This window comes from Gasterosteus aculeatus, chromosome 1 (genome assembly GCF_964276395.1).
Source record: "Gasterosteus aculeatus chromosome 1, fGasAcu3.hap1.1, whole genome shotgun sequence".
In the NCBI taxonomy this organism is placed as follows: domain Eukaryota; kingdom Metazoa; phylum Chordata; class Actinopteri; order Perciformes; family Gasterosteidae; genus Gasterosteus; species Gasterosteus aculeatus.
This window is the reverse complement of record NC_135688.1, coordinates 18,796,350-18,823,404: the sequence shown is the minus strand read 5'-3', so window position 1 is coordinate 18,823,404 and position 27,055 is coordinate 18,796,350. Positions and strand designations below refer to the sequence as shown.

At 41.1% G+C, this 27,055-nt stretch overlaps 1 protein-coding gene across 2 annotated transcripts in view; it reads right to left on the bottom strand.

The window, feature by feature from the left end:
* The window catches only part of LOC120833097 (leucine-rich repeat and fibronectin type III domain-containing protein 1-like protein), a 278,724-nt gene that overhangs the window by 222,499 nt on the left and 29,170 nt on the right, over positions 1-27,055 (bottom strand). For both annotated transcript variants that reach the window (XM_040200055.2, XM_040200217.2), the window contains one exon: positions 4,211-4,250. The gene's annotated coding sequence lies outside the window, so the exon portion shown is untranslated. The remainder of the gene's footprint in view (positions 1-4,210; positions 4,251-27,055) is intronic.

Here is a 27,055-nt window from a genome sequence, read left to right as displayed (position 1 = left end):
TTGTTACAGTGTGAAAATATATCAGGGTTTATCAAACCCAATAACCTTAACTTCCACTGGCGACCAAATTTGAGGGAATTTTCCTGTTTGATGATGAGATCAAAGCAAACCGGTTGGTGCTGCTTTGATCGAGGTAAAGTCAACAGTTAGTTAGACCCTTCCTAGGAATGCTATGACCTAACGGTAACTCAAGTGCAGCAAACAGAAACACAAGTGTCTGCACTCCTGTTTCCTCACCTTGGGTGTGGAACTGTATAATATTTTGTTTATTGGTTGTTTTAAAGGAGATTGCACATGTTTTATATTCCCCACAGTGCACAATCAAGTAAATCTTATCATAATGTCAAAACTGGCTAAAGGTGCAAAGTATTTCCTTCACCACTATTACATTCCAACTGAGCTACATTTGAACTTTAACATAGCCAAATCCAAAGTGAATAGTTCAACCCAACAAAGAGCTGCTTTATAGTATTCTACCATATGCTCGAGCTGGCAGTTTACTTTGCAGGTGAACAGGTCTGCTATCTAATGCTATTTCTGTATGTCCACTTGGAAGAGTCGCTTTACCAACGTTTTAGTATAATATAACTAGTATAATATGAGTCAGTGTAAATTTCAAAAAGAGGAAACCATTAAGTGGCTGTAGAGTAAATGTGGTACTTCAGAAAACCTTTTTTTTGTTTTTTATTTCAGGAGGTTTGATTAGTTTCTTCACTTTCTATGAAGGCCTTTGTAAACAAACTGTAATACAGTGCTAAATGAATAAATCAACTACTCGTAGGCAAGAGCAGAGCCCAATTTGGTACTTACGTATCGCTGCAATGGAGCAGCATATCATCCATCTGTTTCCTCTTTAAGTATTTCCCTCTGGTCCCACTAAGCAACTTAACTGTGAATAAATTGTTTCCCTCCCCTCACGACCGCATCTATAAGCACAAATGTTCAAGGACTCCAGCTGCCGTTGGATGAATGTATATGTTCATGTTTCAGGCTTGCTTCTCAATCATTGCTTGTATGTTGACCAGAAGGATTGTTACCTGTGAACTGTGTAGTCTGGGAGCATTTTACATACAAGGATAAACTACAAAAAAAAAAATCTCCATTGTAACAACCTTGTTTACAAAAATTAACTTGATGAATTGCAGGTTGAGCGAGCCTGAGAGAGCTCCCGCCATTCTTTGAAATGAATCTTTCGCATTGCTGTCAATGCAGGATGAAATGGACGGATTTGAGAGTGGAGCGATTTAGTCTCCTCCACACTGTCTCATATGAGGCTCAGTTCTCATCAATTTCTCAAGCACCCTATTTAGCTCCTTTTCTTTCACAAGCGGTGTCTTTAATACACACCCTTTGGCATCTGTCTGAGCTGAAGCTACTCTGCTCATAACATGGCAGAAAGTGATAGTCGTCAAAACACTCAAACACATAGTAAGCACATTTGTGAGTATATATCGACCATTCTTTAAGCACATATACATGGACACCTACGCCTGCCCACCACATCCCGCACATGCATATAAATGAACGGTGTGGGCGCTTACGGGGTACATACGGTCAAGTCCAGGGTTGGAAAGAAAGAAAGGCGACGTGTGACGAGGATGCTTTACTTACCGTTGCTCATATAAACAGTGTTTGAAGTTGGGTTAGCGGCACAGAGAGTGGGGGAGGTGAGCTTAAGGACCTTAGTGGTGGCAGAAAAGAGATGCTCTATTTCTTCCTTCAGCTGTTTTATTTAGAAGCAGAGGGGTTGTGTTTTGACACTCATCAAGCAGCAGAGTTTGAACTCGCTGGCTGCTGAATCATGAACAGGTTTGACTGCCCGGTGACTGATGAGCCACTGTAGTCATGTGGTCGTGTGGACCAACGGGCCTGAGCAGCCAGTGGCTGTGCTTCTCACGCAGGAAACATCCCCTCACTACTGCTGTTTCATTTTCATATATACCCAAACAATCATAATGGCCTTAAAGAATGCCATTTATAGATATTTTAGAAAGCAAAAGGGTTGAAGGACCTATGCAAGATGATGACCTTTTCAGAAGGGCGCCAATATCCTTTAAATAAAATAATTGACAGTCTACAGAAAGAGGCTGCAAGGCTTTTTGAAACAGAAACTATAGGGGATGTTGAGATATTCACTTTTGCTGATGTCAATATACTGGCACAAAATCATTTGACTATAAGGAGAAAATATGCTGTTCATTAGTTAGGCAAAATGAGGGCATAATGGATATCACAACCTGGCCGTACCGCCTGTGTGCTTGTGGGTATTCCCCTCATTACACTTCTTCCTCAACACCTGCCTGGTCTACCCAGCTGCCTTCCATCATAGGATCACGGCTCGGCATTGGATTGTTGTAAAACCCTTAACGCCACAGAGCTCAGTACAACTATATACAGAGTATAGTGTGCCTTCGTTGCAACAACCCGACCTTTTCCACTACTAAACTGAGCATTTGTCATGCTGTAGTGAAGCTAGTCAGAAATACAAAGCAATCATTTTACTGCAGTGATTTAGGTGCATAAATTCAGGGTACTGAACATCCATCATTACAATCATGGTACAAGCTCTTCCATTGTCTTTTAATGTGAACTAAGAGTCAAGCCAAAACAACTGCGGTTGATGTCGGTAAAGTAAGATGCAAACTCCATTTGCGTGCGAGATGTACTTGTCAAATTAAGTCCTTCATGCTCTTCTAAAAACAGAAGGGACAGTAGCTCATTAATAATAATCACATTAATCACAATTACAACAGCAGCGCCATATTTAGCTGACACAGATGTGTCCGACATGCCTGACTTACAATGTAGATGTGACTGAAGAAGAACATCATCCCGATGCGGCATCGAGCCAAGTTGGTACACTGATGAGCTGCTGCTTGCTCTGTTTCATACATTTTAACTCCGAGCATCCTGCAGTGCCAGTAGATTATTGGGTAGACTGTTAATAACAGCCTCCCCAACACGTTCTCACTGCTAATCAGATACCGGGGCTTGGCCAGCGGTCTTACACTCTGAACAGCGACGGTCCAGGTTGATTTCTGAGAGTGTGAGGGATAGAGGGTAAATTTCAAAGTAGACATCCATCTTCAAAAGAGGGTAGCTTTAGGCAAAACATACCACATTCACCTATCAAAGGCTTTCAGTCCAGTTACCTGATTTTTGGTACCAACTCGATTCCAGTGTTTGATTGATATACCTCATGCTTCATTCTCTTGAAGCCGTAGTGGATCAGCAACTTAATTCAGAATTAATAGGTATCGCAATTATGTTGAAATTTGTTCCCTGATGCCTGACGTGGCCCAATCCAGCTATTATATTGAGTAAGTATTGGCCCAATATCCGGTATTTTATTCACGCACAGCTGCTTACTAACTATTGCAAAAACAAACAATGTACCTGAACTAATGAAATAACGCATGCTATCAATCAAGGCAGTTGAATAAGTTCCACAATGTCACTGTTAAATCAACATATGTTATGTGAGTTTTGTTTGTAAAACTCAGTCACAGCTGTAATTGGCTAAACTGCCACAATGAGTATCTCCCCCTCAAGTGGGATTTCACTGCATCAACTTGTCTTAAAAAGTCAGTATTTAACCTGCGGCGAGTTGTTTTGCAAAGGACACCCTGCTCCTTATCTGTGGTCTGTTTCAATCCCACAGCCGTGCGGATGAATTGCTGCACTTTATCTAAAAGATAGCAGACTGCGGTGGATCCATTGATAGAGGATGCTGCGTCATTACTGCCATTCCACCCCCAGATAATTTCCACTCTAATCGGATGTGTTAAGCGTTCGATTATTCAGACCGACGTAGGACTGACGGCAGTCATATGTAAAAACCTGTGTCTTAAATCGCCCGAGCCTGCTTGATTGTCCAGCTAATCTGCACCCGGCGAGCCCGACCCTAAAATGCTCCCTCACTTGAGCCCATTGAACAATTATGCTTTGTTGCTTTGGTAATTGTCACTTTATGACATTTCCCTTTCAAAACATTTCTCCAACATCCAACATCCACATGTCAAAATCTTATTTTCCATTTGAGGCAGACTTCCCCCCTTGTATGTGCAGACAAAGATTGTATTAGAAGCCTGCACGTGTTTCTTCTGATTCTTCTGATTTTTCACAGTTAAACTGTTCTGACCCAAAGCCAGACAAGTTCAAATAGTTTGTTTGGAAATATTTACATAAAATGATATAGTCATTAACTTACCTTTGAGTCATCCGGTTGCCAGCTCAGATATTCCTGATAACTGAAAAAGAAGAAAAAGGATTTACTGTACAAATGTAAATAATTTCCGCGACAACTTCAGTGAGCAATACATCAGACATGTCTTTGCCTTATTACCTTCTAGCAGAATCTAGCAGTTTCATAAACCATTAAAGTAAAATTTTGAAAACCTTTTTACTTTTTAACCTTGGTTTTCTATCGCACAATGAAATAAAACGCGAATAATAGTGGTCTATTTTTTTTTGTAACTTCCTTTATTTCTGTAGCTCTCAAATCCAACGGTAGACTATAAAAAAAACTCACAAATATTATCTTTATGAAATAAAAGTCAGTAACTGACACCTGGTCAAATGGTCATTTAATAAAGCAAACGGGGAAAAAAACATGTTCAGGTCAGCACAGAGGGAGAAGTTAATCCAGCTTTAAAATAGAATAAAAATAATATCCCAGAATTGCTGTATTCAAACATAAGCTTAAAAATAAATTACACTGCATGTCTTCAAACAATCTCTCAAACATTTTTATTACAGCCATTAGAGAGAGTAATGGCAGAGAGGGAGATGACAAGCTGAGGAAATCATGAGTCAGATCTGATGGTGTGAAAATATAGTTGAACCCCCTGAGTCATCACGACATCAACTCCCATTTAATCTTTTTCAATTTTTTTGGCAAATTGCCTCCTTTTGCAATGAAGCAACATCAAAAACAGAAAACGGATGCGTTTTAAAGATGAGGAGGCAGCTGACAAATGGATGTCTTGGCGGAGGAGGAGAAGGAATAAGGATAAATTACAGGGATGTGTTTTGTCCCATATACATGCCTCTGTATGTGAAAGATTACTCAAAAACACGAGGAGAAGGACAGAGGGGAGATGGAGTGTGATCCCAGGAGACAAGAGGAAGATTCTGAGAGGGATTACAAAATGAGCATAATGTAAATCAACCCGTTATAAATAGAGAGCTCCTTTTCTGTCCCCATTTATTTCACTTGTCCAACTTCCCCTTCTTCTCTCCATCTCCCTTGTCACCCTTTCCTAACTCATTCCCTCTCCTCCTCCTTCTCCTTTTCTTCTTCTCATTTTTCACCCCGCCGCCTTCTTTACCTATTCCTTCCATAAATTATTGCGGCTGAAATCTCATCAGACTGTGTGGATTAGCCTGCTCAGGCTCTCTGCCTCTGAATAAAATTGGACCACTTGAGTTTTAAAAGCCAGCCCCGCTGCTTTGATCTCAAGATAGCATTAGTAAAACCACACAGGGAACTCAACGCGTGTGTGAGTGTGTGTGGGTGTGCAAGAATGATGGCTTCACAAAAAAAGAGAGAACATCCTTCAAAATGAAGATATTCATATAATGAAGATAAGATACATGATGAGAACAATGGTTCTCATTATGTTATTTCGGTTTCAAAGACTGATAAATGTAAATTAAATTAAATTTGGCAATCAGCCATTGTAGCATCACCGGGAGGGGGGTCCTACGGCCAGCTAGGGTGGGGCCGTGCTAAAGTAATGTCACCGCCAGATTCCAAAGCAAAATAGAAGGTTTATTCTCCTTAAATAAACAGTCAAACATGATATTATATATCAATGTCACATTCTATTATGTCCTTCATTTGAAGGTTTTTGCTTGTCAAGCTATGCCGATTGGATTTAGTTATTGAATACAAAGCAAACCAAGAGTGAGCTCAATTAGTAGAAACAAATCAATTACTGGAGCCCATTACAATTAATATTGTAATGGGCTCCAGGTAGGGCTGCACGGTATGGCCAAAAATCGATATCAGGGTATTAAGAAAGATTCTGACGATATCCCGGTATATCACGGTATTCCTTTGTCAAGTAAACACATTAATTTATTGACCGGGCCGCCCGCTGGCCAACTTGCTCGCAACTGGCCGGCGAATTAGCTTATAACTGGCGAGTTATCTTGTTATCGTGTTTGCGAGTTAGCGTGTTAGCTTGTTGTGGCTGCAAACAGCTGTTTGCCATCCAAACAACTGTTGGCCTCTGCTTGCTAGCAACTTGTTAGCGTTTAAGCGAGTTAGCTCGTTAGCTAGTTAGCGTGTTAGCTTGTTGTGGCTGCTGGTGTTGCCACCAGAGACTCAACAGACTTTGCAATAAATCGTTTTCTGAGCTAACTTACGTCAGATTTTCCAACACCAAAAACTCTCCAAACAAACACCGCTCTTTTCTTGGGCACAAGTTGTGTTGGTGCATTTCTGGTCTCTTGTTCTTCCTGTTTTGCTTTTTTCCGTGTTTTCATTTAGCAACGGTTACTTGTTGTTGTGAGCTGTACCCAGCAACGGGTTCGGCGGGGTAATTTTTATAAATATACAATTATGTGTTACAAATTGTTTATGTGTCAAAAGCTGTGTTGTGGTGTTTTACCCCGTTGAAGAGTGTTTGTTGGTTAATCATTGTTGTTATAAAGTTATAACCATGATTCAATCTCAACACACATAAAACAAGTAGCGCCGGCCGCAAGGCGCTCTGTGATGACGCCTAAAAAAAAACTTGCCGAAGACCAACGTCAGTTGTTATCGTAACACCGGTATGAACAGTACGAGATTCATACCGTACGGAAATGTTATACCGTTCGAACTGGTACACCGCAGCCCTAGCCCCAGCGTCAAAAAGGTTAAGAACCCCATCCGTCAAGTCACTAGATAACAACATATTTGGTCCCATTGAAATTGCCTTTTAGGATGGTCAGGTAACCATTATGTGATATGATAATGAAAGGCCAAAAAAGGTTTTTGTTTCAACACAAAATATTATTGAGCGATATTCAAGCAAGCAAGTTCTTTAATCGATTAATTTCTCTTAAGTAAATTACCTTTGCCTTCTATAAAATTATTTTCAGATGAATCAATGAAATAATGTCAAGATTTGCTAAAATATTCTACAATATATCATTATAAATCAAATCTGGTTGTTTTTTTACTGAACAAGACAAGCCAGTGACGACAGCTAAAAGACATAAAACATTAACTGACATAATTTGACATCTGTTAAGAATGATGACATTAGTAGGACTGTAAACGCACTCATTTTCTGTGACATAGCCATCATGTCAGAGCATCCACAGCTGGAAATCATTGTAAAGGTAGCAGTCTTCATGGTTTTCTGATTTAATCAGATCTGTCAACATTACTCCGTCTGAACAAGCATTCACTGATATGAATAGTATAAATTCTCTAATGTCAAGGCCCTTTTTAAATATGATGTCGGAAAACAAGCAGGGAGGACTATGAAAAGTTCAAGAACACTTTGATGCTAAGTAAGGGAGATGTGCTGGAGGGAGGTACGGATTCAAGGGAGCACTAATAGTCTATTATTGTGTAGTTTCCTTTTTAAAAATTAGTATATGGGCTAATGGCATGCGGCAGGGAAAGTGTTTTGTGGTTATGACAGTGTATAAGTATAAGTAAAGAAGCACACAAGAGAATGCTGAGGCATGAATTACCACGCTAATACTCACCAAGCATGGCATCAAGCTAAATTATTACGGTTTAAAGTGTGGATACTATGTAAAGATATGGTTATTATTGTATTTTCAGCACTGGTTCAAGAATAAAATAGGTTACATTTTGACAGATTCTGGCAGATTTGAAACTCTAAACATAGATAACTGGTTGATTTCTCCAAGAACCGACCTATCTCGACATAAAAGTTGCAATGTAATACATTACATTACATGTGATTTAGCTGACACTTTCATCCAAAGCGACTTTCAATACAGACTCAAAAGAACAAGAAAGTTAAATTTCATCAAATAAGCAGATTTACAACAAGCTATAGATACAAGCCATCATAAGTACAATTAAAGTACAAAAATTTGTTTAGTGTTTTTCGTCAAGGTAGAGTCAGAAGAGGTTTGTCTTTAGTTTGCGCCAGAAGATGTGAAGGCTCTCTGCGGTCCTGATGTCATCAGAGAGCTCGTTCCACCATTTCGGAGCAAGGACAGTAAAGAGTCGAGATCTAGTCTAGTGTTTTGCTCTCAGTGAGGAGGAACAAGCAGTGTGGGGTTGGGGTGTGGGGTTTGACCATGTCCTGGATGTAGACTGGACCCGATCCATTCACAGCATGGTACGTGAGCACCAATGTTTTGAACTGGATGCGGGCAGCCACCGGTAGCCAGTGAAGAGAGTGGAGGAGTGGAGTAGTGTGGGATAATTTCAGAGGGTTAAAGACCAGTCGAGCTGCTGCATTCTGGATGAGCTGCAGAGGTCGAATGGCGATACTAGGGAGACAGGATCGTGTTGGATCATTAGGCCTCTTATTAGCTGCTTCCTCCTCTTGGCTCACTACCCCCACCCCTCTCTGACCTCACCGTGTTTAGTCTCAAGGTGGAGTTGCTCTGTTGGGAACTTAGCTTTAGTAGCTCCAAAAAAGCAAAACTCAAATATATAACTGTAACGATGGTGGCAGGTCAGGTCAAAATGCTTCGACTTCCATGCTCTAAAGCAACGTGAGTATTTAAACAGAATGACTTAATCATGCAATTATAATATCAGTTTAATATGTGAATAGGTGTAAAAATATCTACAATGAACTTGTTGAATGACCCACACAGCCCCTCCAAACACCCGCTTCTACATTAAGCGCACTTCCCCATTAAATCAGTGATCACAACACAGGTGTAGTACATTCTGATGCTTTTAAAATACATTTAATTGAGATTTCTATTTAAATACATTTTGGTTAAGCCATTATCTATCTCCGAATGAGGTAACACAATGGTTATTGAGGCCATGACCCACTGATGAAAGCCGGCAGTATTACTGCCCGGTGTCAGGCAGTTCCTGAAAATGAAATCTTCCAGGTTCTGTGTAAAAGTAGATGTGCTCTTTTCCCATGTGGCTCAGCATGAAACAATGTTAATGGAAAATCCTTTTATCTTCCATGGGGGACGCACAAATGGAAATGCATCCACGGTGCAACTGGCAGAGTATGAAATATTGAGAAAGACCACTTATGGTGAGCAGTAGCAGAGATGAATGCTCAAACAAACCCATGGTATGGGCTCAAGAACTGTGGTCAATGGTAAATGGACTTTAACAATCCATGTGGTCATTCACACGATGATGGGCCCCCTTAAGTACTAACATTCACAACCATTCACTCGGCGCAGGCACTGCTCAAGGGAGCTATTTGGAGTTGTGTGAGTTGCCCAAGGAGTTGGGCATGGACCCGAGCTTGGGGTCAAACCACCGATCCCCTGATTGAAGGATGACCCTACTCTCCCACTGGGCTAAAGTCACCCCCGATCATGAGCAAGCACAGAGATGGACAGTATTTCTTACTTGTATTTGAAATACATACACTTGAGTATTGCAATTTGTATTTGAGTCATTTTGTATTAAAATACTCAAAGTTCTTATAGTGATTTTAGAATATCAAGCTAGCATCAATGCTAACATGCTAATCATGCCAGTATGCTGTCTGGGCTAGTGGATAGCCAGTGTTTTGAAGAAAGTATCTAATTAATTCCATCAATGACATTAGGGTTTTATACAATGGGGTCATTTTCAGTGAGATGTGGTCTGAAAGGCCAAGGTAAATAATAATACATCTGATCAAGAATGTTTCTGGTTGTGGTTAAAAGCTTTACATTTTTGTAAAGTATGATCACAGCTCCCTCTGGGTGTGCATTCAGCTGGCTGTTGATGGCGTCACGCAACTCCTCCAGGGCTAACTTAGCGTTAGCATGTGGTGGTATGTAAACAGCTGTGATTAAGATAGCAGTAAACTCAGTCTGCTTTTTAGAGCCAGATATTCTATGTCCGGGGAGCAGTGTGCTCTTAAAATGTCTGTAGATGTGCACCAGCCATTGTTTAGGTATGTACACACTCCTCCACCTTTTCTGTTCCCGCATTCCGCAGTCCTGTCCGCTCGATAAACACATTCTGTGACTGTTCTTCCTTTTTTTGGGGTTCACCAAAGCGTTGTGTACGTTATATAGCTCAATACATTTTGATGTAAATTTCTTTATCCCTGAGCAGGCAGATAATCAGGCAGGTTGCGAACAAGCCAACTGTTTATGCGATTTGCCCAAACCGGTTTAGATGAAAGTGATCTGCACAAGAAAACTGTGAACAATGCTCAAGGTCAATGTTGAAGGAAGAAGTCAATGCAATGATGTTCTGTGTTACTGCATTTTCTATAACATGGGGTATTGTTGCTGTGGTATCCCTAATAATGCCACCATGTGCCCAGGGTTGCCCCATCCTCTTGTTCCTCACACGGTCTTCCAGCCTGGACAAGTAAAAAATGTACAGATTCAACACACACACAAACTTCACTGAACGCTCGGTGGCTCCTCTCTGCCGCTTCCCTTTTATCTCTCACAGCATCCTTCTTCTCTTCATCGCCTCCTGTCTATGACTGTTGACACCCTCCTACTTTCTCCCCCTCTCCCTGACTTGGGAAGTAAATTCCATTGTCTCTCTCCGTCAGCCAACACTGGGCCTCCATGACAGGCGGTCTGCTGACACCCACCCCCGGCCGCAGTGTCCCCACAACAGCGCTGCAGTGGGAGAGAATGGAACGTGTCTGTGTTGGTTGGTCTGAGTGCCCTCTGTGAGTGTGTATGTGTGTGTGTGTCCCTTTTGTGTGTGGGTGTCAGGGTAAGTGGTGTCTGCCTTGGGTGTGTCTTAAGGTTACCCATGCATTCATGAGTGTGTGTGTGGCCGTGTCCGATTGATTCTGTGTTGATTTCTGCCTTCTCATCTTCATGAATGATTCAAAGGACTTCAAATTGGAAATTGTCTCTCTGACCAGCCCGCTTTCGAGCTCCAAAGCTTTCTCTTTCAATGTCTTTTTTTACTTTGTCGTTCTCTCTCACATGCACACACACACAGACACACTCTTCATCTTTCTACGCATATGCCACTCTTGGAGTGGGTATGAATATATATTAGTGTCCGACTCTGTATGTATGTGCGTGTGTGACTCAGACCCATGCATTCAAGCGTTCCTATGTGGTTGTACACGTGCATGTGTGTGTGCATGGAGCAGATCAGAGACAGCCGGAGGCCGGATCACATTCGGTTGGCTCTCTGAGCAGCGAGCGGCTATCAGGAATAGAAGCTCAGTCTAGATTGAATTGGGGCTCAACATAGTGTGCACACAAACAACTGGCAGAGGACCACTGAGAGGTCTGGGACTGCACACACACACACACACACACATGCAAAACACACAGTCGAAATGAAGGTGTTGTTCATACAAAAAGTGTTTGGTAAATCACAGTTTCACTTTGTAAAGATGGGCCTCTGTAAATCCTTTTACTATCTGAATAATGCCCACGCATCTGCAGTCCTTGAACTATCCATCTATCCATTAGTTTGCTCTCTGGCTTCATGAATATCTCTGGATACAGTAATAATGCAGACATTACAGGAGAAATGAGAGTAGAATCAAATCTGTGGTTTATTACATAATACATTATTTTGGTTTTGATACTCTCTCTTTCAACCTGGAAAATAAATGTAATACGCTGCACTGTATAAATGATGGCAGTACGTGAGCTGCATACAGCGTATGTGTGACACTAAATCAAAGTTCAGATGAAAACAATGAATAGATTGTCTGTTCTGTGGGTGGTGTCTCTCTTCACTGCCGTAGTCACTATAAATAAGTGATCCCGCTTTAGGGATTGAATGTACAATGTTGTTTATAAAGGATTCCTTGATTTATTCTGCATGAATGAGAGTGATAAGGCTATGAATCCTTGAACAGTGTGACACTGTATCTTTGGGGATAATTCTTCTGGTTATTTGATGAAAATTGCCCAAACTCCACCCCCCCCAATGTCTTGCAAAATGTGACACATGAATAAACGCAAAATAAAGCCAAATATGTGCATTCAGTTATTTCCCAGGGACACATGCTACCCTCATATGTAGGGAGTATCCACAGCTTTAACAAAGTTGCCTTTACTACACAGTCAATTAACTCAAAGCGTATTAGTTAAAAGAGGAATGTTTTTACGGCCCCATGTCCATTTTAACTGCATCTCTCTCTCGAAACAGTATGAAAAACAGGATTAGCATAGTAAATGGAACCAAAAAATAATAGACACAACAAAACCACCTGGCTGGTTTTAGTAAAAGCATGGTGTGATGAAGTTGTTACAAAATTTAAAAAAAATGAAATTTCGAAACAAATAAAATAAGCAACAAAACTATTTTTTGTTTGTTTTGGTAAAAATGTTACTGATCATCAACAGTAGTCTCGGTGGCCCTGAGTGACGCCAGGAGGCCCTTCAAATATTTTTATCCATGGACCTGGCAAAGAGATCTCTTCAGGATGAACCGTATATGTGATCACGAGATCCTAAAAGTTGTAAAATGCATTAATCAAGAATTATTTGTCTTTGCCTGAGACAACGGTCTTACTTTCATAGAAAAGGATTGAGGACCACCTCCAAGGCTTCGACTGTACATATCGGGTGAAGGCAGGATTCACGCCAGACAGTGCCAGTCTATCCCGGGGCTGACACAGAGAGACAGACAACAAACAGTAGCATGCTTTTATTATTTTCATAAGGAACTGTGAAACCGGGAGTGGCAAAAAAAACACCACTATCGCCACAATTCTTTCTTTGACTAGATCTGTTCACTCATCACAGCCGGCCGTCTCTCCGTGTTTAGTACGGGAGGTTCTGGGGTCATCGCATGAACCGCCCGGCTACTGCTGCGCACCACAGTGCAGGAGATGTGTGTGTGTGTGTGTGTGTGTGTGTGTGTGCGTGTGTGTGTGTGTGTGTGAGTGGGAGCATCCACAGGGAACAACGAATGATGAATAGTTTTATTTTTCCAAGATATGAAAGAAGACAGCAGAGGCTGGATGAGGAGCTGAGAGATTCAAAAGGGTTTCTTGGTAACTAATGGCGCGTGTCACATTTAGATTTAAAACATGTGATCAATAAGCATCTCATGCTAGTGAAGCTGCAGACAGGGAGAAACAAGACATTTAAGACGGCGCCGCCTCACAGATTTTAGCTCAATGTGCCATAAGGTTGGTTGTTTCTCCTCCTCCATTGGTATCGAATCAATATCGCTGAAATACAATTTGTATCCTTTTCGTTCATTTAATATTAAAATGGTGCATTTTTATTCATTTTCATTTCATCCTATAGCCACATACCGTACAGCTTGTCTGGTTCTCAACCTCAGGGCCTTTTTACTATATATATTCTTCTTCTTAAGCAAGATGACTTTCAAATGGGATGCGAAAATAAAGTAGAATTTCTTTTTTTTTGGACTTTTGCACAAAAGATTGAAAGCTTGCATGGTGCAAAACAGATGCGTCAGGCATACGCAACATACACCTTAGTAACTCAAAGATACCGTGGTCTAGACCAAGGTGACACACTTTATTAATTCTTTCAACTTTGACAAAGGCAAAAATTGAATTCACTGTCACATATTTGCATCGCCACTGGTGTAAATACTTTTTCTGTTTCCGGTGTCCTTGTAAAGGTCTCTACTTTTGGCTGATTGAGTTACTCCGTACGGGAGGATCAACACGGGACACGGCGCTCCTGTTTCACTCGGGAAAGGAGACGTGTTCTAATCTACCCGTGAGAAGATCAAGGCAACAACAGCATTGTCTCGTGTTGACCTGCTCAGCCCCGGTGTTCCCATCATATGGTACAAAGACGAGAGCGGGGAGAGAACAAAGGGCGGAGCGTTGGCAGTCACAAGAAGGATTCAAGGTGAACTTCTAAAAGGAAACCAGTGTAGAGAAAATGGGTCACCCATGCGCTTTCCTCCCTTAAAATGAACTACAACAGAGCACAGCCTCACCTCATTTTAGGAGGCTGTAGTTAAACAGAAAATGTCCACAGGACACAGTGCAGGAAATTATTGAAATTATAGTACTCCTCATCAGTAAGTCATTTTGTCTTCTTCTGTCTGACCACAACTAGAAATGTGAGTTAGATTTCAACCATCTGCATTCTAAAATTTGAGTTGACACATTTTACATGGCAAGATATTTTTAAACATAACATATTGATTTTTTGAACAATTACATTGTTCTTATTAACTAGTAAACCTACACATTCTGAACAATTATAGTTTTAAGCAGTCTATTGGTAGTTAGTTAACATACCACCAAAGTGATCATCAATTATTCAACTATAGGTAGTTTGTGGCCCCTTACCTAAAATGAGTTTGACACATATGCTTTACAGTCTCTCACCTGTAACTATTTACTGGATTATGTCAGCAAGTCCATGAGGGTTGTAGGATAACATGAACTGATAATCCACTTTCCATGAATTATGTAATCAATGAATACATATTGTGTAACTTTTGTTAAGCTTTTGGCTCTCACGTTAGCTATATCAGATCTGGTATTGATATCTCTGTATTGCAAGGAGAGCAAAATTATATATAACAGAAGTTATCTCTGAAAGAGTTGGATTGACAGTCGGTTCATCCCATCACCTACCAAGAATTTATTTTAAGGTGCCTCTAATGACCTCTACTCGAATCGTTCTGTGTAACTAAGACCTGAGACTGTCTCTGGGTTCTGAGGGTCAAAGAGTTCGAGGCCATTTGTGACTGAGTTTTTATTTATTTGTGTTGTTAATCGGTTAAGTAGAAGAAATCCAGAACTGTAGGCATCCGTACAGTAGCTAAGCCTCATCCAGCTTAATCCATCTGCTGCTAAGATCCGTACCACATCTCCTCTTCTCCCCCCTTACCTGAATCTGGAGCTGCACTCAGGCAAAAAATTACCCCCCCTTTGAGTGGAAAACAAAACAAGCTGTGATGCGCGCTTGGAGCTACAAGACATTTAGTGGGTGTCAGGAAAACAATTATTTTCCCAAATGTTTTGGAGCTTGGTAAATGATCCTTTTGTGTAAAAAAATATGGAGATGCTTTTTTTTTTTTTAATGAGATCAACTGTAGAAACACCCAAACGTGTTCAGTTTGTGATGGTAAAAAGAGAGAAACACATTATATGTCTAATGTTTGAATGACAAACTATGTACTTTTTTAAACAAATCATTTGAGAATCGCTACCATTGTTTATGTAAATCCACTCATGGTTTCAGTTGTACATCTCCACACTTCTTACTAGTGAGGGGTAAAGAAATGTGCTAAAATAATGTTCCAAATGATTTGAGTTTGTTGGTTAGAATTCAAATAGAAACAGTTTATTGCCAAGCATGTTTGCACACAAAACTAATTCGACTGGGGAATTGGTGTGTGACAGAAAACATAAACCGTATAAAAATAGTTTAAAACTAAATGTAATGAAAAAAACCAATAGGGGTATGTTAAAATGAATGTTATTAAAGTGCTGAAAATTGGTATGGAAAGAAACGGATGGATGAAGCGAAGAGAAGAGAAGGCAAAAAGGGGAGGCAAAGTTAAAAGATAAGACGAAGGACAGACAAGCAGGCGCTAAAGGAGATAATACCACAAAGGACAAGAAAGGAGGACAGAGAAGAGGACTGGAAAAAATAGAAGAAATGTAAATGAAGGAGTATAAGAGGATAGTAGAGTAGAGGTGGAGACAGGCCCCATTTGTCCCATGCTACACTGGATAAGACAGGAGAGAGGACAAGTGAAGGATGGAGGACAGGAAAAAGTAGAGCTGATATCATTTGATCTGAGGAGAAGGAGAGGGGACACGGACGGAGGACGTGGCTGAAAGGGTTGCTGAAAATTCAACATGCACTTACGCTTGTAGTCAAGCAAATAACTCCCGTGGGGTACAGTTGTGGATGAAGTATATATGTACATATTCAGTGGGGAGAACAAGTATTTGATACCCTGCCGATTTTGCAGGTTTTCCCACTTATAAAGCATATAGAAGTCTGTCATTTTTATCATAGGTACTCTTCAACTGTGAGTGACGGAATCTAAAACAAATCCAGATAATCACATGTTTGAAAAAAATATTTTGCAGTTTATTGCATGACATAAGTATTTGATCACGTACCAACCAGTAAGACCTCACAGACCTGTTAGTTTGTCTTTAGCCCTCCTGTTCTCCACTCATTACCCGTATTAACTGCACCTAGTTGCATGTATAAAAGACACCTGTCCACACACTCAAACAGAATCAAAAAGACTCCAACCTCTCCACAATGGCCAAGACCAGAGACCGGTGTAAGGACATCAGGGATAAAATTGTAGACCTCCAAGGCTGGGCTGGCTAGATTGGTCTTGGCCGGGTCTTCCAGCATGACAACGACCCGAAACCCACAGCCAGGGCAACTAAGGAGTGGCTCAGTAAGCAGCAAGGTTCTGGAGAGGCTCAGCCAGTCTCCAGACCTGGACCCAATAGAAAATCTTTGGAGGGAGCGGAAGTCTGTGTTGCCCAGCGACAGCCAATAAACCTGAAAGATCTGTCTGTATGGAGGAGTGGTACCCTGCTGCAGTGTGTGCAAACCTGGTAAATAACTACAGGGAATGTATGATGTCTGTAATTGCAAAAAAAGGTTTCTGTACCAAATATTAAGTTGAGTTTATCTACCGTGACAGAATTTATTAATTGTATATTAACTTGCGTAAAATAAAGACGAAACGAAAAGAATCAAAAGTTCTCCTGCCATTCGCTTAAGAAAATGAAGTCACGTGTCTGCAGCCCAATACGGCTCAATGACAAACAAGACCGAAGGGACGCCATCACACTCGGTTTACAACTCGTGCTCGTTGCAGGTCTTTGTTTGTCGTAACTCATATGTCGCTAACTATGGTTAAATCTACACTTCCCGGCACAGTGGATGATCTCTGCGCTACTGTTTTTATGGCCACCGAACTTTTCAGTTAAGGTGCGTTCACACAACCACGGTGTGAATTATCTGCACTGGGAGTATGAGAGCGTCCTGCTTATATTTTGAGCGGCTCGCTTTTAAAACCATATGAATTATTTCAAACAGATCTTAAATGAACCACATGAACATACAAATATAACAAATTTCCATGACTTGTCCAAAACTTTGGGGATTTTATTTTTTCTATGACTTTTCCAGATTTTCCATGACGTACTGTATATACTGTTTTTTATTTCAACCCGAGAACAGAGGAGACGGCACAGGCTTCCGCTCTGCGGCCCTCTGGGTAATATGAGCAGCCTTGCAGAAAGCAGCTGTTACCCAGGGAGCCGCCCCCATCGGCAGTCACTGAGCCGAATCAATGGCCATTTGTCCTCTCATCTCCCCGCTTGCTTTGCCTCATGTATTTTTATTTTCTGTTTTTGTGCCGCCGTCTTCATTCTCACTTGCGGTGCCTTCAAGCACTTTCTTTAATAAGCCCTCGTGAAAATTACTCAAATTAATATAGTCACTAACACGACATTTAAATGTCAGTAACAGAAAATGAATAACTGCTCCTTAACATTTAAATTGTCAATTAACTGTCATTTTGACAATGTATACAACTTAAATGCCAGACAAATACAAAAATAGCTTCTACCATTGCTGTTTAGGCACAGGCAATAAATGTAATAACAATATATTATCCTTTCATGGAATAGTGATGAAATGATATATTGATACGTCATTGATGAAGTACACGCTGAGTGAAATTTTGCACTAAAATTAGAAATGATTCAGTACTTCAGTACTCATTTTTTAAAGTCTTTGAATCTCACATAATGAAACAATTCAAAAGACACTTTGTGAAAGAGTAACATATCTTAAACAAAATCTATTGATTTCCACTCAATTACATGCATACAGTCTCTTCAACATCTTCTGTCTTCACAGTAAAGTCAAGGTGGATTAAAAAAAAAGTCCTGGTTAAAATAACTAAGTAGCGTTACTTAAAGTATGGATATGACGCCATGTTTCAGGGGAACAAGCGACAAGTGAAGGACAAGCTTCCATTAGACCCATCCAACCATTCATGATGTGTACATATGAAATTTATTTGTGGGACATCTTTTGTAGGTATAGCTGTGATCGTAGATAAGAACAGCCCGAGTTACACAGGAGTATGCTAAAATAGATTTTACCATGTGGTAACTGTAGACCATGACCACAAATCAACTATAAAGTTTATATAAATTCCCTTTTATCAGAGGTTTCTGGCCATAGTGCCTATACTTTGTTGTCCTCCTTCTCAGGTTTCTATTTTTGGTGTTCCTCACTTCCTGTCTGTGGCTCGTTTTCATCCCTTTGTCTGTGCTTCCTCTCGGTTCTTGTTGACCTCCTTTGACCTTCCCTCTTTGCATCCTCCTAAAACTCTATTCTCCAATCCTTGCATCTTCGATCTAAAACCTTTTCTCAGTGTTTTTTCACTTGCAGGATCCTCGACTCTTCGACTGCCCCCCTGGCTTTCCTTCCTTCAGCTGACGGGAGGTGACAGAGAGCAGAGAGGGCAAAGAAAATACGTGGGGGTTGAACATCAGTTGTCGAAGGCTACGGCAGGGACAATGAAAACAAACAGGACAGGTTGAGAGGCGAGTAGCGGAGACATGGGAAAGAAGACAGCACAATGGTGTCCTGCCCTGAGGTACTGAAACTGAACACAGTTGCAAGAATGATTGAAGGCAGTAGATGTGATGACACAGACGATAGGAGTGGAAGAACGAAGGGACGGTAAACGACAGGTGAGGTTGGGTTAAAGAGGAAATGAGAGCAGAGAGATGGAGCAGGTAAAGAGGCTGATATCGACACCCCCTCATCCAGAATCACCAGATTTTCCAAAATGATTTAGCGAGGTAAAAAACTAGCGTTAAACCTTCATCGCTTAACACCACTCGGGCTCCGTGCAGGTTCCCACTAAGTCATTCAGTCACTTTGTTGTTCACACAACAGTACCCTTCTTCTTGAAATGGACTGGAGTGTTAGGGGCAGGGGGCTTGGGGCAGCGTACAGATTTGTGCGGGTGGTCACAATGATGGAGGAGGACAACGAAGGAAGACGGGAGCAGGTAGAGGGTGAAGTGGGTAAACATTAAGAATACCCACACAATGACGTTTCGGTATTCTTAGGATATACTTATCCTACTTCTTTTGGGGTAATATAGGCCTTTACGAGTACTCCAAGTCTGATTCAGCTAGTGTTCCACACATGGGCCATAATGAAGTCCTGTTTCACTCATCCATACCAAACAATTATAAAAAAAGATCTTCAGGAGCAGAAATAAATAACCTACTTAAGTACTTGGGAACAATAACGACTGATAAGAAATGGTTCCATAATTACAACATCATCCTTCCACTGCAAGGCTGTCAATGACTGCAGTGGGAGGTGATCAACTAATTTAAGAACTTATTTTTGATATTGTATTGCTATGTTCTACAATAGCATGTACTGTTTATTGAAATGTAAATCAATTGTCATATTGTAGACATTGCTTAATGATTGCATGATCAATTATTCATCATCAATCCATCTGGATCCGTGCAGCTTAATGGTGATTTCATTACGCTTTTGAATGTATTTGAAATCATATTAGCTTTTGATTTGACCTGCAGATTAAAAAATGATAATGTCAACATAATTACGAAGTGTAATTTATATTGGCTCGGCCAACTAATAATTGCTGCAAAGTAACAAAAATATAATGAATCAATGAAAAATGTTACAGTAGAGTAATTGCACTTGACCCCTAAGACTCAGATCAGTCAACTAAAACCTTTTCTTATTCTAAGATCACAGGTTTCTGCTAAATCACTCGTACATTGTTATTACATGGGGCTCACTGTGCGTTTTAAGGTGGCATTTTACGAGCAGACACCCATGCTAAATCTACTTTACACTCTGACTCTTAAATATTATATGTGCTGCTATTGCTAGAAAGATTCCGTAGGAAATGATGTAAGTGGTGAACAGGTCAAGATGACACTAAAACCAAACTTTTTCACGAGTCTACTTTGGTCAATTTCAGATTAGATTTAAAAGCAAACTATGACTTCAAGTTGATAGCATCCCCAAGGTGTCACTTAGAGATAAGCAGGACATTCTGATGTACCATTTCAAAATTAAAGCCTCTCAAAATACCATACATGAGCCAATTTCCTTCAAAATCCTTCACGAGATTACTTTTGGTCAATTTCAGATTAGATTTTAAAGGAAAAACAATCAATAGTTACATGAGTAGTATTAAGGTTTATTCTAAAAATTTAGCAATTTTCTTTATAATTATAAGGTAAATCATGTTAGTTTTATATTAATGGAAGACGGAAGAAGAAGAGAGAGGCAGGACATGAGGTGGACAAGGAGGAATAGGTCCGTAGTGAGAGATAAAAAAGAGATGGTGGCAAATCAGCAGAACGGTGGCAGCGGAGGATCCGCTCCTCGTCTCTGCTCTTCCCTCCAAAGGCCTCTTTTATTTCATTTTACTGGGTCACATTCACATTAAAGGCGCTCTGTCAGCTCTGGAGTGTGTGGGTGAGTGCCGTGTCTGTGTGGAGTAAATGCAAATGGAAAAGCACAGAGACGGCCAAGTGTTGGCCTTCTTGCGTTAGCTAGTGGCGAGCTGAAAACCTTTCCCGAGTCCAAAATCAAATGGAGGGGAAGCAGCCTTCAGAGATTCAAGACAGGATTTTCTGACATCAGGCTGTGTAATTACAGATTTCAACCAACTGACACCACCTCCGCCCCCTCTACTCCATTTCGCAGAGCACAAGCCGCCAAGCACAGAACCGTGGTAATGCTGTTTGCCTCACAGAAACCACCCTGAAATAGCAACAATACCTGAGGAGCAGCACACGTCGGACATCGTTATGGACTAAACATTTTTTTCCACTGTTACTACAGTTTCGCAATTCTAGAACTAGAAATGAAGAAACTTGGTTATCTTTAGGTAACGGTAAAAATTAAAAGGGATAACCCCAAGCTGGGAAAAAAGAACTAGTGTACACTAATGCATTGCTTATCAGTATACACTTAATTGAATTTTGTATTCCATTCCTGCTAATAAATCCCCTCAAGTAAGGGTGTTACATCCCTTGACTTGATGATGTCTCTTTGTGTTTTAGGAGAAAGCTCTAGGAGTGTTTCACACCGGCCGCGCCTCTCCATCCGCTGATGAGTGAAACTGTGATCAGCCGATTAGCGACGCCTATATTAACTCCTCCTTGGCCATTCACAACTCTCTTCTTTCACTCGCCAGGTTGGCTGTGTCGCCAAGTGGCCGAGACACACAGTCAGCAATTTTTGTAAGGGGTTCTCTGGGTTAGGGTTAGGGTTTTCTCCTGTTTTGTTGCTAGATAGGGAGCACAGTATTGTTTCTGTTCATTTCAAGTAGGTAATGTGGACTCTTATTTCCTAGGTAGCAGGGGAGTTATGTTTCTTGTTTTGGCCTTTGAGACCCTGAGGTCATTTGTTTATCATGCTGGAACGCGTTCATTAAAGAACTGGGACTAAGTCATGCAATACGTTATGGTTGATCCTTTCCCATCTTGACCCCAGCAAACAAGGTGCTCGCCTGTGTTACGGCCTCACCTAGACGTTTCAAAAGGCTGCAACACAGGGCGTTTCCTCAGTGACTTCAAACCAAACCACCATCGTTTCCCAGACCAAACCAAGTAGTTCTGTTGTCTGGACACAGCAGTGACTGATCCCTTGGTGTTAGAAACAGATTAGTCAAGACCAGTTGTAAAATCATTAAACTGGATATTGGATGCTTGCAAGTAGGAACAAAGTTGAAGCAGATACAAAAGATTGTGCTTCAAGTTTCTGCTCAGAGGCCTGTCTCTGGGTTGAACTTTAAATAACACATACTAAAACCGAGCAATGTGGACTATCGTACAATCATCTTTACTTTCTGTACAGAAGGGTCCATCCATCCATCCATCGTCAAACCGCTTATCCTGCACACAGGGTCGCGGGGGGGCTGGAGTCCATCCCAGCCAACTTCGGGCGATAGACAGGGTACATCCTGGATTGGTCGCCAGCCAATCGCAGGGCGACACAGAGACACACAACCATTCACACTCACATTCACACATCTACGGGCAATTTAAAGTCCCCAATTGACCTGATCCCCAGAGCATGTCTTTGGACTGTGGGAGGAAGCCGGAGAACCCGGAGAGAACCCACGCAGACACGGGGAGAACATGCAGACTCCACACAGAAAGGCCACTGGGCGGAATCGAACCCAGGACCTTCTTGCTGTGAGGCAACAGTGCTAACCACCACGCCACCGTGCCGCCCCTGTACAGAAGGGTTAAAAACCCAATGCATGGAACACGATATCGGTTCAGTGTTGCACGCAAGGTCACTACCTCTGTGGGTACAAATTATTGCTTGAATAACTGACTAAGACAGAACACGATTTAAGTTCTTCTAACACTGTTAGGAAACTTCCTAAAAAGTAACAAGCAAACCTTTCCTAAGACATTTGGAACCATTGTATGATTATAAGGTGTCAAGATTGATGATTTGTCTGAACAGTCTGCAAACTAACCGCAATAATCACTATAAGGGAAACTCTCTGTACTCTCCAAAAAATGAAGATAGCAGAGGAGAGATATGAAGCAAGATCCAGGGAAAAATATTCTTTCATGTTGTGCCTCCCAAGCTTCGGACTCAAACTGTTTGCATGTCAACCAACTCTGAGCAGTGATGGATTTCCCATGGGAGAAACAACCATGAGCAACCTGTGCACGCGCATCAGTCCTCCAGGTTCCACTGCTTTAATACTGTAAACATCTCCATTACCCCCCCACACGTGGCTGACCACTGATCTAGAAACAAAGGTCATGTGTGTCTCTGACCGTGTATCAACTGAATCACGGCCAGTTGTTATAATAACAACTTGAAGTGTCCTGCGTACGAACCGGAGTGTGTGATTCAGGTCCGAGTGAAGCGCACATAACACTCAAATGTGCTCAAATGTGCCAAAAAAAGCAAATTGCGTCTATCATTTCTTCATCATATATATCACTTTTTTAATATTCCCATTGGGTCATGCTCAGCTCGACAGACAAAACACATTATGGTACGTCATGTGTTCTCACAATCACACGACTAATGCAATTAAGGGTCTTGAATCAACACTTTTTTTTGGCGAAACTATTTTGGAAACACAGAGTTTCTGCGTGGATAACCCGATCAACCCAAGGGACAGATGACTGAAAAGAAAACATCAGCTTCACGTTTAGATCCCTGGGGGGACAGAGCCAGCGACATGCATTCCGTTTGCAAGATTAGCAAACTGGGAAAATTAAACGACAAGGAAACTGTCCAACTGCCCCACAGGATGATACTTGTAAAAATAACTTTCCGATTTTATGTCAGAGGGATGTGGACTTTTTAGAAACTTCTTTGGTGTCCAATAATAACGTCAACAATGTTAAGCCTCAGTGGTCACAAGAAGCCATATTCATACTGGCTCCATGTTTATTAATGTATGTTGCACTTAATTCTAGATGATTCAACATTTCCCCTTAATAACCTGTTTTTAAGCTAGTACCTCAGCCGTGCTACTAGAATATGAATGGAACAGTCCTTGGTTAAAGAACATGTGTGTTACTGTCACGGTGTGGTTCACTTCCTGTCTTATTCTGTAGTTTTCTGCCACTCGTGTCCCCGGGTAACTTCACTTCCTGCCTGGTCCTATCATCCCCTGTGATTGTCGGATTGTTTCCACCTGTGTCCAATCACCTGCACCTCCCTAGTGTATTTTAGCAGTGTGTGTTGTTTGTCACTTGTGGCGTCATTGTCGTTTGTCCTGGATGGTCCTCGTTCCTGCCAGCGGTGTTTCCCCCCCCGGTGTTTTTTTTGCCCGTTGGCCTTTTGCTTTGTTGGAGTTTATGACTATTAAAGTCTTTTTTGCTTTAAAGTCTGCGTTTGAGTCCTGCCTTTCTACCCGACCCTGACAGTTACTGTGACAATAAAGGGGGAGTTAAATAATTCACATTTAAAAACTGAATACTAACATACTGTATTCGCTAAATAAACCAATATAGGATACAATTAAGATCTTTGTTTGTGGGAACCAATACTGTCTACGCGCACGTACAGGGACTATTTTTTTCTCTTGACTACTGAAATGAGATACACAACGTTTGGTGGCTACAACTATTTTATGCTGAAAGGCAGCTATTTACCGGCCCTGGAGTGTTCCATTATTGGACGATAAAGTACAGCCTTTCGTACCTTTATTGCTTAAATAATAAATCACATGTGCATTAGTTGGGTCTTGTGTAAATTCCCCATGAGGTTTAAATGAAGTTGTACATGCACGGAGCCATTTTCAACAGATTAGTCTGCCGTGACTTAGACCCATGTGGGCTGCAACACACAATCTGTTTGGCTCAGTTATTGGATGTTTTAATCAGGGAGCACAAGTGCGCTGGCATTATGATGGGAGGAGAGGATCAATTCACCCTTCTCTCATCCTCATTTTATTTGGATGGTCAGTTGGATTTTTGGGAAATTACCTAAAAATTGCTCAAAGTAAAAATACAGTAAAAGCGCTGAGAAAAGCAATTTTAAAGTGTGTGTTTAAACAAGTTTACAAACAGTAAATTGTGGTAAGTTTACTGTATCATCATGTCAAGTCAGAGCTACGACATGGTTCAATGCAAATGAGAGCCCAGGAATGCAAATCAGGAGATTTCTAAACAACTAGAATTACCACTCTAAAGCGACACTCGGTCAAAAAGACCTGTCAGTGTTGAAAGTTTCTTTTTCCACAACAACTTTTCCAATTAAAAGGGCAGCAGATCTGTTGGTATTTCCTTGTTAAGACTGCTGTGAGCCAGATTTCTTCAGCCGGTGTGTGACTCGCGCGTTAGAGTGAATACTTGCGCCTCCGGATGATGTTATAAATCCACATACAATATCTCACATATCTGAGAATTCCATAACATTTTGGTCGGGTTTATTAAAACACTGTTGATATGCGCATGAAAAGAAGTCCCCTTTACACACACCTACCAAGCGTCTTGGGAGACTGACACGATAAACAGGCATATGATCAAGGTGAAAATATGCTTTCGATTGGTGTTAAGAGACTTGGCTTCAGTGTTACATCACATTTTAATCACCAGATACTAAATCTTACGCCTCACTTGGGGCATCTGGAGATTCTGAATCCTGGCTTTGGGTTTTTGCTCTCTGTCACGAAATTGAAAGCAGTAAATCATTAAACTGGTTGTTTGTGCTGTTTTATGTGAAGTAATGAGTGGTCATGGATGTTGCAGCAGCACTTGGATAGAATGTCAGTTTCTATGCTGTTTCTGTATATTTAATGGTGCCATTGACGTGGAGAAACATATTCTGTACCGACCAATCAAGGCATTGCTGAAACCAGAGTTCTTGTTAATTCCCAATTGGTTTATTAAATATAGGGACAGGAGCATCCTTTCCAACCCCTGCCAGTGTTTTCTCTCCTGCTTCCTTGTGGTGTTTTTTTTAGTGATTTGGACCGAGACCATGGGGCAATATTCATTACATTTCCCGGAGTGGTTTACAAATATCTGGCTCTGCTGCTTCACAACATTTACAGCAAACAGTAAAGAAAATAAGCAGTACACACTGGAGACGCGCACACACAGACATGGACAAAAACAGACAAAAACAGGGATTAGTCAGCTGCTCCTCTAATAGAAAAACTGGGCTAGATAATTTCTGCAGCACAGACACACAATCAGTGGTGTGTGTGTGTGTGTGTGTGTGTGTGTGTTTTTGTGGTGCACAATGACAGAAGGTCACTGCTCATGTGATTTGGTGCTTGGGTTTGTGTTAAGTATTTTTTGTGCAGAAAAACTATGCATGTGCACGTATGAGCGTCAGCTAAATGACATGTAATGTAATATGAACCTGTGTTCAGTGTCTTTCAGTCACTTTGACTTTGTTCTGGGTATGATGATGAAATTTAAACTACAAGGGAACTACAATTTCCAATGGAATATTCTTTATCAGCATTTTATAACATTAATCATTAGGGCTGTCATGAACGTGTCAATCTATGCGATTAATGGGGCCGAAATTAATGCAATGAAATATTTTAATGCCGTTAATGCAACTTTGTTGCAACGTAAACAACAAGTTGACCCCAGAAATGAAACGCCCGCTGGCTGCAGTCAGACAAGAGAGACCGTGACGGTTAACGTTAGTTGAAGGTTTTTGCGTTGGAAGTAAAATAAACATACATACAGCGAAGAACTCTGCAGAGGAAATACTCCACGAAGGGGGATGAGTGGCAAACGAACCACTTTACGCACTGCTAGATTAAGCTAGCTGCTGGGCTACTTCCATCGCAAAATCTACCCTGCACGGCACACGGTCTGCAGAGGACCAACAATGTAGCCCTAAAAGAAAGTGGTTTGGAAAACGTCCAGGCTAAAAGTCGGGAGGTTTTTGGGCACTTCAAACACAGCCGGTCAAATGCTGGAGAGTTGAGAGCACAGCAAACTGAACAAGGACAGCAGGAAGAGTTGCTACATAAAATACACAAGAAGAGGTCTCAAGTACTGTGTACTACAGAGTGTAAGGTTGTGCTGTCTATATGTAGGTATGTGTGTGTATATGTGAGCATCCTGCCCCTTAAGTGCACTCTAGCTTAGCTCATTTCAGTGTTGTTCTTATTAGAATACACTATTAGAATAAAAAGTAGAATGCTTAGTGATGGACACGGTGGACACGTTCCATTCTCTGGTATCTCAGCGCCCTCGGCTGTAATTAGCCCAAAGAGACTGCAGTCATTTGGAGAGTGTGTGTGTGTGTGTGCACACCTGTGTGTATGAGAGCATACATTCCTCCTGTTGGACATTTTAATTGGAGATGAGGATTCCAAGAACTGAGACATGAAAAAGCAGTAATGATAATAATTAGAGAGAGAATTTGATTTAAAAGAAGAAGAAAAACTTTGGAGAGAGAGGGAGAGCATAACAGT